Raw genomic sequence first — 13,349 nt, forward strand, 5'->3', positions numbered from 1 at the left:
AAATAGAATTTTTGTCTTTTAGGTGAGTGTGCTGCAGTGGGAAGGGAGAAAAATTCTGTTTGGAAAACTTAGAGCAGTCAGATGGCGGTAGGATGGTTTGGGACTCCATTTGGGTGTTAGAATGGGTGTCTTGAGGCCAAATAAAGTAAAAAAAGTAGAAGTTGGAGTAAGTGAAGGACATTGTCCTGCCGAGAAGTGGATGTGCCCACTGCAGCAAGAACCAGAGTGGGTTATTTCGTTGGGGGAAGGAGATTGTGTGAAGGGAAGTCAATAAACCTTAGGTGGACATTTAGTGTCTGTCACATGCCAGCAAGGCACTTCCACAGTTTGTATCACGTCTGTGAACCCTGTGAGGTTTCTGAGTAACATCTACCTGGGCAGAGAACAGTGTCGGTCTCAGAGCTGTCTCACCCACACCTCCTGCGTTTTCCACTTTGCTTAGAATGCTGATCCTTAGTGAAGTCCGTTATTGCTAATATCAGTTACAGTCCATTTGTCCTCTCATATTAAAAATAATTCATTTTTTTTTGCTGTTGAAATTATGGTTTTATTAGGTTGAGAAAAAGTGTTTGTGAGAAGATTTATTCTTTACTCTAGATTGTCTCAATAGATCAGGTAAATTTTTTTAAGCCAAAACCATAATATTTCTTTCTTTTTTTAAAAAACTTTTTTATTGAAGTATAACATATACAGAAAGGTGCACAAATCATAACTGTCCAGCTCTGTGAAGTATCACAAAGGTTAAGAAAGAGAACATTGCTGTCACCCTGTGCTGCCTTGTGCCTCCTCCCATTTACTAACCCCGTCTCCCTCCTGATAACCACTATCCTGACTTTTAATATGATAAGTAATTCTGCCTGTCTTTGAACTTTACGTAAATAGTATTACATGGTATGTTTTTTCCCCCAGCTTTATTGAGATATAATGGACATACTAATGTTGTGTCACTTTAAGGTGCACAGTGTGATGATACACGTATATGTTGTGAAATGTTTACCACAATAAGGTTAGTTAACACATCCTTCACCTCACATCATTACCATTTTGTTGTTGTGGTGAGAACCTTTAGAATCAACTCTCACAGCAGCTGTACGTGAGATCCCTAGAGCTTATTCCTTTTATAACTGGATGTTTGTGCCCAGCCCCTGGCAACCACTGTTCTACTCTGTGAGTTGGACTTTTTTAGATTCCACATATAAGTGAGATCACAAGTATAATCTTTTATGATCGCCTTATTGAGATAGAATTTACATACCTTGACCTTCACTCTTTCTTTTTTTTTTTTTGCGGTACTTGCGGAGCACAGGCTCCGGACGCGCAGGCTCAGCAGCCATAGCTCACAGGCCCAGCCGCTCTGCGGGATTTTCCCGGACTGGGGCATGAACCCGTGTCCACTGCATCGGCAGGCGGACTCTCAACCACTGCGCCACCAGGGAAGCCCAACCATCTAATTTTAGAACATTTTTGTTACCCTAAAAAGGAAACCTGTGCCCAGTAGTCGTCCCTCTCGATTTCTCACTCTGTCATCCCTTGGCAACAGCTAATCTGCTCTCTGTCCCTGTGAATTTGCCTATTCTGGACATTTCATATTAGTGGACATTTCATATAACTTGCGATCTTTTGTTACTGGCTTCTTTCACTTAGCGTGATATTTTCAAGCTTCATCTATGTTGTATATGTAGCATGTATCAGTACTTCATTTTATATTCATTTCTCTATTCAATAGTTGATGGACATTGGGTTATTTCTACATTTTAGCTATTATGAATAATGCTGCAGTGAATATTTGCATACACATTTTTGTGTGGATATCTTTTTATTTGTTTCAGATATATATAATACCTGGGAGTGGGATTGCTAGGTTATAGGGTAATTCTGTATTTAAACTTTCAAGGAACTAACAAACTGTTTTCCAGAGTGCCTGCACTATTGTACGTCTCACTAGTGTGTGAGGGTTCTAGTTGCTTCACATTCTCCAGCAATTGTTGCTGTCTTTTTTTTTTTTTTTTTTTTTTGAATATAGTCATCCTGGTGGGTGTGAAGTGATACTTCATTGTGGTTTTGATTTTCATTTCCCTAGTGACTGATGGCATTGAATATCTTTTCATGTGCTATTTGATTATTTATATATTTTCTTTGGAGAAATATCTATTATATCCTTTGTCTATTTTTTATCTGAGTTATCTTTTTATTGTTGAGTGTTACATATTCTTTCCATATTCTGGATACAAGTCCACTATAAGATATGTGATTTACAGATTTTTTTCTTCCATTCTGAGGATTGTCATTTCATTTTCTTGGTAAGATCATTTTTTAAAAAACATTTTATTTATTTATTTACATTTTTGGCTGTGTTGGGTCTTCGCTGCTGTGCACAGGCTCTCTCTAGTTGCGGCGAGTGGGGGCTGTTCTTTGTTGCAGCGCGCAGGCTTCTCATTGTGGAGCTCGGGCTCTAGGCACGAGGGCTTCAGTAGTTGTGGCATGCAGGCTTCAGTAGCTGTGGCTCGCAGGCTCTAGAGTGCAGGTTCAATAGTTGTGGCTCATGGCTTAGTTGCCCTGTGGCATGTGGGATCTTCCTGGACCAGGACTCTAACCCGTGTCCCCTGCATTGGCAGGTGGATTCTTAACCACTGCGCCACCAGGGAAGTCCCTGTTTTTATCTTTTGTTACTTGTGTTTTTATTGTCGGATCTAAAAAGGATTTGCCTAATGGAAGGTCATGAAGATTTACTCCTATGGTTTTTCTCTAAGAGTTTTATAGTTTTGGTCCTTATATTTAGGTCTGTTTAGGTCTATTTACATTTTGAGTTAATTTCTGTGTATGGTGTGAATTAGGGGCCCAACTTCATTCTTTTGCATGTGGATATCGAGTTGTCCCAGCATCATTTGTTGAAATGGCTATTCTTTTCTCTTTGAATTGTTTTTTCACTCTTGTCAAAAGTCAATTGACCATAAATGGACTCAATTTTGTTAGTTAGAGCTGTGTGTCTCTCCTGTGTTGGTACTGTGTGCTCTTGAATATTGATTCCTGTAGTTTTGTAATAAGATTTGAAATTGAGAAGTACGACTCTTCTTACTTTGTTCTTTTTCAAGATTATTTTGGCTCTTCTGGGGTTCCTTGCATTTTATGAGTTTTAGGATCAACTTGTCAGTTTCTACCAATAAACCAGCTGAGGTTCAGGTTTAGGATTTTGAAGACTATGTGGATCAATTTGGGGAGTATTGCTATCTTAATATTAAGTCTTCAGATCCATGAACATGGAAATTTTTTCTGTTTCTTCAGATCTTTAATTTTTTTCAATGAAATTATATACTTTTGTTAAATTTATACCTAAGTATTTTATTCTTTAATGTCATTGTAAGTGGAGTTGTTTTCTTTATTTCATTTTTGAAATGTTCATTGCTAGTGTATAGAAATCCAATTGATTTTTGTATATATCTGGTATTCTGCACCGTTACAAAATCATTTATTCTAATAGTTTTTAGTGGATTTCTTAGGAGATTATGTCTCTTATAAAGAAATAATCCTTACTTTTCAATCTGGAGGCTTTTAATTTATTTTTGCCTATTTTCCCAGGTTAGGATCTCTAATATGGTGTTGAATAGAAGTGGGAATAGTGGACATGCTTGTCTTGTTCCTGATTTTAGGGGGAAAGCATTCAGTCTTTTACCAAGACATATGATGTTAGCTGTGGGGTTTTTGTAGATTCCCTTTACCAGATTGAGGAAATCTCTTTCTAATTTTAGTTGAGCATTTTCATCATGAAAGGGTGTTGGATTTTGTGCTTTTTCTGCACCTTTTGAAAAGATCATAGGGCTTTAGCCTTTATTTTATTAATATGGTGTGTTACGTTAATTGAGTTTTGGATGTTAAACCAACCTTGTTGGGATATTCCTGGGATAAATCCCCCTTGGCTGTATTGTATTATCCTTTTAATACGTTGCTACATTTGATTTGCTAGTCTTTGTTTTGTTTTGTTTTGTTTTGTTTGCGGTACGCGGGCCTCGCACTGTTGTGGCCTCTCCCGTTGCGGAGCACAGGCTCCGGACGCGCAGGCTCAGCGGCCATGGCTCACGGGCCCAGCTGCTCCGCGGCATGTGGGATCTTCCCGGACCAGGGCACAAACCCGCGTCCCCTGCATCGGCAGGCGGACTCTCAACCACTGCGCCACCAGGGAAGCCCCTGATTTGCTAGTCTTTTGTGGAGGATTGTGTTTATTGGTAAGGGATATTAGTCTGTAGTTTTCCTATGATGTCTTTGTCTGGTTTTGGTATCAGGGTAACATGGGTCTCATATAGTGAATTGAGAAGTGTCTCTTCCTCTTCTATTTTTGGGAAGAAGTTGTGAAAGATTGGTGTTAATTTTTTTAAAAATTTGCTAGAATTTACCAGGGAGGCTTCTCTTTGTGGGGTGTTTTAAAATTGCTGATTCATTCTCTGCTTGTTGTAGATCTATTCAAATTTTCTAATTCTTTAGACAGTTGTGGTAATTCCTGTTTTCTAGAAATTTGTCCATTTCATCTGTTATCTAATTGATGCATACAGTTGTTCATAGTGTTCCCTTATAATCCTTTTCATTTCTAAAGGTTGGTTATGATATCCTCTCTTTCATTCTTGATTTTACCCATTTAAATCTATTTTTTTTGATCATTTAAGTACACGTTTGTCAATTTTGTTGATTTTTTCAAATAATTTTGATTTTGTTTTTTTCTCTATTGTTTTTCTATTCCTTATTTCTTTAATTACTCTTTATTATTATCCATTAACAATTTTTATTATTTCCTTTCTTCTGCTTGCTTAGGGTTTAGTTTGCTCTTTCCGTCTAGTTTCTTAAGGTGGAAGTTTAAGTTACTGATTCAAGGTGTTTGTTCTTTTTTTTCTTTTTTTTTTTTTTTTTTGCGGTATGCGGGCCTCTCACTGTTGTGGCCTCTCCCGTTGCGGAGCACAGGCTCCGGATGCGCAGGCCCAGCGGCCATGTCTCACAGGCCCAGCCGCTCCGCGGCATATGGGATCCTCCCAGACCGGGGCACGAACCCGTATCCCCCGCATCGGCAGGCGGACTCTTAACCACTGCGCCACCAGGGAGGCCCTTTTTTTTTTCTTTTTAATTGTAATATAGTTTACGTACAATATTAGGTTAGTTTCAGGAGTCCTACATAATGATTTGGCATTTGCATATATTATGAAATGATCACCACAATGTCTAGTAACCATCTGTGCCCATAGAAAGTTACTACAGCATTATTGACTATATTCCTTAATCACATCCCCATGAGTTATTTGTTATCTCTTAATCCCCTTTACCTGTTTCACCCACCTCCTGCCCCCTGCCTTTTGGCAAACAGATGTTTGATCTCTGTATCTATGAGTCTGTTTTCATTTTATTTTCTTTGTTAGTTTTGTTTTTTTAGATTGCACATGTAAATAAGATCACACCATATTTGTTTTTCTCTGTTTGACTTATTTCACTTAGCATAATATAATACCTTCTAGATCCATCTGTGTTGTCGCAAATGGCAGTGGCTGAGTCATATTCCATTGTGTATATATATACATACACACTGTATCTTCTTTATTCATTCCTCTCTCAGTGGATACTTAGGTTGCTTCCATATCTAGATTAAGGTAAATAATGCTGCAATAAACATTGGAATGCATGTATCTTTTCAAATTAGTGTTTTTGCTTTCTTCAGGTGACTACCCAGAAGTTGAATTGCTGGATGATGGAAGTTCTATTTTTAATTTATTGAGGAATCTCCATACTGTTTTCCATAGTGGCTGCACCAATTTATAATCCCATCAAGAGTGCACAAGGACTCCCTTTTCTGCACATCCTCACCAACACTTGTTACTTGTCTTTTTAATGGTAGCCATTTTGACAAGTATGAGGTGATATCTCCTTGTGGTTTTGATATGCATTTCCCTGATGAGTAGTGATGTTGAGCATCTTTTCATGTGCCCGTTGGCCATCCATATGTCTTCTTTGGAAGCATGTCTATTCAGCTTGTCTTTTCATTTTTTACTCTGGTTGTTTGTTTGTTTGTTTTTGTGATGTTGAATTGTGTCAATTCTTGGTATATTTTGGATATTAACCTTTATCAGCTATATTGTTAAAATATCTTCTCCCATTCAGTAAGTTACCTTTTTGTTTCCTTGGTAGTTTCCTTTGTTGTGCAAAAGCTTTTAAGTTTGATGTCACATTTGTCTATTTTTGCTTTTGTTTCCTTTGCTTGAGGAGACATATTCTAAAAAATATTGCTAAGACCAACGTCAGAGAATGTACTGCCTATGTTTTCTTCCTGGAGTTTTATGGTTTCAGGTCTTAAATTTAAGTCTTATTCCATTTTGAGTTTATTTTTGTGCAAGGTGTGAGAAAGTAGTTCAGTTTGATTCTTTTGCATGTACCTGTCCAGTTTTCTCAACACCACTTATTGAAGAGGCTATCTTTTCCATATTGTATATTCTTGAAACCTTTGTTTTAGTTTAATTGACCACATAAGTGTGGGTTTATTTCTGGATGCTCTATTCTGTCCCATTGATCTATGTATCTGCTTTTGTGCCAGTACCATACTGTTTTGATTACAGTAGCTTTGTAATATAGCTTGAAACCAGGGAGCACGATACCTCCAGTTTTGTTTTACTTTTTTAAGATTGCTTTGGCTATTGGGGATCTTTTGTGTTTCCATACAAACTTTAGAATTTTAGTGCTGTGAAAAATGCCATTGGTATTTTGATAGAGATTGCTTTGACTCTGTAAATTGCCTTAGGTAGTATGGTCATTTTAACAATATTAATTCTTCCAGTCCATCAGCATGCTTTTTATTTGTGTCATCTTTAGTTTCTTTCATCAGTGTCTTATAGTTTTCTGAGTACAGGTCTTTAACCTTCTTGGTTAGATTTACTCTCTTAGGTATTTTATTCTTATGGATGCAATTGTAAGTGAGATTGTTTTCTTAATTTCTGATAGTTCATTGTTAGTGTATAGAAATGCAATAGGTTTCTGTATATTAATCTTGTATTCCACAACGTTACTGGGTTCATTTATTCTAACAGTTTTTCAGTGGCATTTTAGGATTTTCTGTATATGTATCATGTCATCTGTCAACAGTGACAGTTTTACTTCTTCCTTTACAATTTGAATTCCTTTTATTTCTTTTTTTTTGTCTGATTGCTGTGGCTAGGACTTCCAATACTATGTACAATGAAAGTGGCGAGAGTGGACACTTGTCTTGTCCTGATCTTAAAGGAAATGCTTGCAGCTTTTCACTGTTGAGTATGTTGTTGGTGTAGGTTTGTCATATCGGGCCTTTATTATGTTGAGGTATATTCCTTCTATACCCTCTTTGTTGAGCATTTTTATCATAAATCGTTGAATTTTGTCAAAAGCTTTTTCAGCATCTACTGAGATGATCATAGGATTTTTATTCTTTGTTAGTTGCACATCACATTAATTGATTTGCAGATACTGAAGCATCCTTGTATGTCTGGGGTAAATCCCATTTGATCATAGTGTATGCTCCTTTTACTGTATTGTTGAATTTGTTTTGCTAATATTTTGTTGAGGATATTTGTATCTGTGTTCATCACTGATTTTTTTTTTTTATTTGTGGTGTCTTTGTCTTGTTTTGCTATCATGGTAATGCTGGCCTCATTGAATGAGCTCACAAATGTTCCTTCTTCTTCTGTTATTTGGAGTAGTTTGAGAAGGATAGGTTTTAGGTCTTCGTTAAACCTTTGGTAGAGTTCACCTGTGTTGCCATCAGGTCCTGGACATTTGTTTGCTGGGAGATTTTTGATTACTGATTCAATTTTTTTTTTTTTTTTGTGGTACGCGGGCCTCTCACCGTTGTGGCCTCTCCCATTGTGGAGCACAGGCTCCTGACACGCAGGCTCAGCGGCCATGGCTCACGGGCCCAGCTGCTCCGCGGCATGTGGGATCTTCCCGGACCGGGGCATGAACCTGTGTCGCCTGCATCGGCAGGCAGACTCTCAGCCACTGCGCCACCAGGGAATCCCCACTGATTCAATTTTAATACTGATAATTGGTCTGTTCACGTTTTCTATTTTTTCCTGATTTAGTCTTGGGAGATTGTACATTTCTAGAAATTTATCCATTCTTTCTATGTTGTCCATTTTATTGGTGTATAATTGTTTGTAGTAATCACTTATGATCCACTTATTTCTGTGACGTTGTAACTTTTCCTTTCGTTTAATATTTTATTTATTTGGGTCCTCTCTTTCTATCTTGATGAGTCTGGCTAGAGGTTTGTCTATTTTGTTTATATTTTCAAAGAACTGGTTCTTAGTTTCATTGATCCTTTCTAATTTTTTAGTTAGTCTCTTTCATTTATTTTTGCTCTGATTTTTATTATTTCTTTCTACTAATTGAGTTTTGTTTGTTTTTCTTTTTCTACTTCCTTTAGGTGTAAGGTTAAATTGTTTTGAGATTTTTCTTGTTTCTTGAGGTAGATTTATATCACTATAAACTTCCGTGTTAGAGCTGCTTTTGCTGTATCCCATAGATTTTGGATTGTTGTGTTTCCCTTTCACTTGTCTCCATGTAATTTGACTTTCTCTTTGATTTCTTCAGGGACCCATTGGTTGTTTAGTAGCATGTTCTTTAGACTCCATGTATTTGGGGTTTTTGGTATTTTTTTTCTTATACTTGATTTCTAGTCTCATAGTGTTGTGGTCGGAAAAGATGCTTGTTATGAGTTCAGTCTTCTTAAATTTTTTGGAACTATTTTGTTGCCTAGCATGTGATCTGTCCTAGGGAATGTTTTATGTGCACTTGAAAAGAATGTATTCTGTTGCTTTTGGATGGATTGCTCTTTATATATCTGTTAAGTTCATCTGTTCTTATGTGTCATCGAACACCAGTGTTTCCTTAATGAGTTTCTCTCTGGATGATCTGTCCCTTAATGTAAGTGAGTGTTAAAGTCCCCTACTATTATTTTGTTACTGTCTCTTTATGTTTATTAATACTTGCTTTTTTGTATTTAGGTGCTCCCATGTGGGGTGTATATGTATTTACAGTTGTTATATCTTCTTACTGGATTGATCCCTTGATCATTATGTAATGTTCTTCTTTGTCTCTTGTTACAGTCTTTGTTTTAAAGTCTATTTTGTCTGATATAAATATTGCTACCCTAGCTTTCTTTTTGTTTCCATTTGAACTGTCTCACTTTCTGTAGTTTGGCCCTCCCACCTCTCACTCAGGTTTGTGAAATTGCGTGATGATGTCTGAATTGTTTTTCATTCTCGGATGGGAACTTCATGGGCCCTTTAATCTGAATACTTGGGTTCTTCTGTTTAGAACATTTCTTTATGTTATGGATTTGATCATTTCTTCCCTTTTGTTTTTCATTGCTCTTTCTTTATAATTTCTTGTTTGTTAGAATTTGGACCTCCTGAATTTCTCCTCTTATTTTCCTTTTTGTTTTAAGATCCAGTTTATCTTTTTATTTTCTAGGAAAGTTCTTCAACTGTTTTATAAATCTTTTTTTCCCCCTGCTCTCCTGTCTTTAATTTCTAGATATTTATTTTTTATTTTTATTTTAAATTTTTTATACAATTTTTAAAGGTTACTTTCCATTTACAGTTATTACAAAATATTGGCTGTATTCCTTGTGTTGTACAATACATCCTTGAGCCTATCTTATACTCAATAATTTATGTCTCCCACTCCCCCATTCCTATATTGTCCCTCACCCCCCCCCCCGGCCCCCTTGCTGGTAACCATGTATAAGTGATATCATTAACAGTATTTGTCTTTCTCTGTCTGACTTATTTCACTTAGCATAATGTCCTCCAAGTCCATGCATGTTGCTGCAAATGGCAAAATTTCATTCTTTTTCATGGCTGAGTAGTATTCCATTGTGTGTATCTATTCATGTGTTGATTGACACTTAGATTGCTTCCATATCTTGGCAATTCTAAATAATGTTGCTATGAATATTGGGGTGCATATATCATTTTGAATGAGTGTTTTTATTTTTTTCAGATATATACCCAGGGGTGGAACTGCCAGGTCATATGGTAGTTCTATTTTTAGTTTCTTCAGAAACCTCCATACTGTATCCACAGTGGCTGCAGCAATTTGCATTCCCATCAACAGTGTACAAGGGTTCTCTTTTCTCCACATCCTTGCCAATATTTATTGTGTTTGTTTTTGATGTCCTGTCTTTAATTTCTTTTTTTTAATGCTTTTTAAGCAGGTTCTTATTAGTCATCAATTTTATACACATCAGTGTATACATGTCAATCCCAATGGCCCAATTCATCACACCACCACCGCCACCCCCCTGCCGCTTTCCCCCCTTGGTGTCCATATGTTTTTCTGTACATCTGTGTCTCAATTTCTGCCCTGCAAACCTGTTCATCTGTACCATTTTTCTAGGTTCCACATATATGCATTAATATACGATATTTCTTTTTCTCTTTCTGACTTACTTCACTCTGTATGACAGTTTCTAGATCAATCCACAACTCAACAAATGACCCAATTTAGTTCCTTTTTATGGCTGAGTAATATTCCATTGTATATATGTACCACATCTTCTTTATCCATTTGTCTTTCGATGGGCATTTAGGTTGCTTCCATGACCTGGCTATTGTAAATAGTGCTGCAGTGAACATTGGGGTGCATGTGTCTTTTTGAATTATGGTTTTCTCTGGGTATATGCCCAGTAGTGGGATTGCTGGGTGGTATGGTAGTTCTATTTTTAGTTTTTTAAGGAACCTCCATACTGTTTTCCATAGTGGCTGTGTCAATTTAAATTCCCACCAACAGAGGAAGAGGGTTCCCTTTTCTCCACACCCTCTCCAGCATTTGTTGTTTGTACATTTTCTGATGATGCCCATTCTGCCTGGTGTGAGGTGAAAGCTCATTGTAGGTTTGATTTGCATCTCTCTAATAATTAGTGATGTTGAGCAGCTTTTCATGTGCCTGTTTGCCATCTGTATGTCTTCTTTGGAGAAACGTCTATTTAGGTTTTCTGCCCATTTTTGGATTGGGTTGTTTGTTTTTTTAATATTGAACTGCATGAGCTGTTTATATATTTTGGAGATTAATCCTTTGTTGATTCGTTTGCAAATATTTTCTCTCATTCTGAGGGTTGTCTTTTCGTCTTGTTTATGTTTTCCTTTGCTGTGCAAAAGCTTTGAAGTTTCATTAGGTCCCATTTGTTTATTTTTGTTTTTATTTCCATTACTCTAGGAGGTGGATCAAAAAAGATCTTGCTGTGATCTATGTCAAAGAGTGTTCTTCCTATGTTTTCCTCTAAGAGTTTTATAGTGTCCAATCTTACATTTAGGTCTCTAATCCATTTTGAGTTTATTTTTGTGTATGGTGTTAGGGAGTGTTCTACTTTCATTCTTTTACATGTAGCTGCCCAGTTTTCCCAGCACCACTTATTGAAGGGACTGTCTTTTCTCCATTGTATATCCTTGCCTCCTTTGTCATAGATTAGTTGACCATAGGTACGTGGGTTTATCTCTGGGCTTTCTGTCTTGTTCCACTGATCTATGTTTCTGTTTTTGTGCCAGTACCATATTGTCTTGATTACTGTAGCTTTGTAGTATAGTCTGAAGTCAGGGAGTCTTATTCCTCCAGCTCCGTTTTCTTCCCTCAAGACTGCTTTGGCTATTTGGGGTCTTTTGTGTTTCCATACAAATTGTGAAATTTTTTGTTCTAGTTCTGTGAAAAATGCCATTGGTAATTTGATAGGGATTGCATTGAATCTGTAGATTGCTTTGGGTAGTATAGTCATTTTCACAATATTGATTCTTCCAATCCAAGGACATGGTATATCTCTCCATCTTTTGGTGTCATCTTTAATTTTTTTAGCATTGTCTTATAGTTTTCTGCATACAGGTCTTTTGTCTCCCTAGGTAGGTTTATTCCTAGGTATTTTATTCTTTTTGTTGCATTGGTAAATGGGAGTGTTTCCTTAATTTCTCTTTCAGATTTTTGATCATTAGTGTATAGGAATACAAGAGATTTCTGTGCATTAATTTTGTATCCTGCTACTTTACCAAATTCATTGATTAGCTCTAGTAGTTTTCTGGTGGCATCTTTAGGATTCTCTATGTATAGTATCATGTCATCTGCAAACAGTGATAGTTTTACTTCTTCTTTTCCAATTTGTAGTCCTTTTATTTCTTTTTCTTCTCTGAATGCCGTGGCTAGGACTTCCAAAACTATGTTGAATAATAGTGGTGAGAGTGGACATCCTTGTGTTGTTCCTGATCTTAGAGGAAATGCTTTCAGTTTTTCACCATTGAGAATGATGTTTGCTGTGGGTTTGTCATATATGGCCTTTATTTTGTTGAGGTAGGTTCCCTCCATGCCCACTTTCTAGAGAGTTATCATAAATGGGTGTTGAATTTTGTCGAAAGCTTTTACTGCATCTATTGAGATGATCATATGGTTTTTATTCTTCAGTGTGTTAATATGGTGTATCACATTGATTGATTTGCATATAGTGAAGAATCCTTGCATCCCTGGGATAAATCCCACTTGACTGTAGTGTATGATCCTTTTAATGTGTCGGTGGATTCTGTTTGCTAGTATTTTGTTGAGGCTTTTTGCATGTATATTCATCAGTGATATTGGTCTGTAATTTTCTTTATTTGTAGTATCTTTGTTTGGTTTTGGTGTCATGGTGATGGTGGTCTCATAGAATGAGTTTGGGAGTGTTCCTTCCTCTGCAATTTTTTGGAAGAGTTTGAGAAGGCTGGGTGTTAGCTCTTCTCTAAATGTTTGATAGAATTCACCTGTGAAGCCATCTGGTCCTGGACTTTAGTTTGTTGGAAGATTTTTAATCACAGTTTCAATTTCATTACTTTTGATTGGTCTGTTCATATATATATATATATATATATATATATTTTTTTTTTTTTTTTTTTTTTTTTTTTTCTGGTACGTGGGCCTCTCACTGTTGTGGCCTCTCTCGTTGCAGAGCACAGGCTCTGGACATGCAGGCCAAGCGGCCATGGCTCACGGGCCCAGCCGCTCTGGGGCATGTTGGATCTTCCCAGACTGGGGCACGAACCTGTGTCCCCTGCATCGGCAGGTGGACTCTCAACCACTGCACCACCAGGGGAGCCCTGTTCATATTTTCTATTTCTTCCTGGTTCAGTCTTGGAAGGTTATACCTTTCTAAGTATTTGTCCATTTCTTCCAGGTTGTCCATTTTATTGGCATAGCATTGCTTGTAGTAGTCTCTGAGGATGCTTTGTATTTCTGTGGTGTCTGCTGTAACTTCTCCTTTTTCATTTTGAATTTTATTCATTTGAGTCCTCTCCCTCTTTTTCTTGGTGAGTCTGGCTAATGGTTTATCAGTTTTG

The 13,349-nt window shown here is 37.0% G+C and overlaps 1 protein-coding gene across 3 annotated transcripts in view; it reads left to right on the forward strand.

Moving 5' to 3' along the window:
- The window catches only part of PRIM2 (DNA primase subunit 2), a 298,019-nt gene that overhangs the window by 7,418 nt on the left and 277,252 nt on the right, over positions 1-13,349 (forward strand). The window lies entirely within an intron of this gene.

Source organism: Mesoplodon densirostris, chromosome 10 (genome assembly GCF_025265405.1).
Source record: "Mesoplodon densirostris isolate mMesDen1 chromosome 10, mMesDen1 primary haplotype, whole genome shotgun sequence".
NCBI lineage: Eukaryota > Metazoa > Chordata > Mammalia > Artiodactyla > Ziphiidae > Mesoplodon > Mesoplodon densirostris.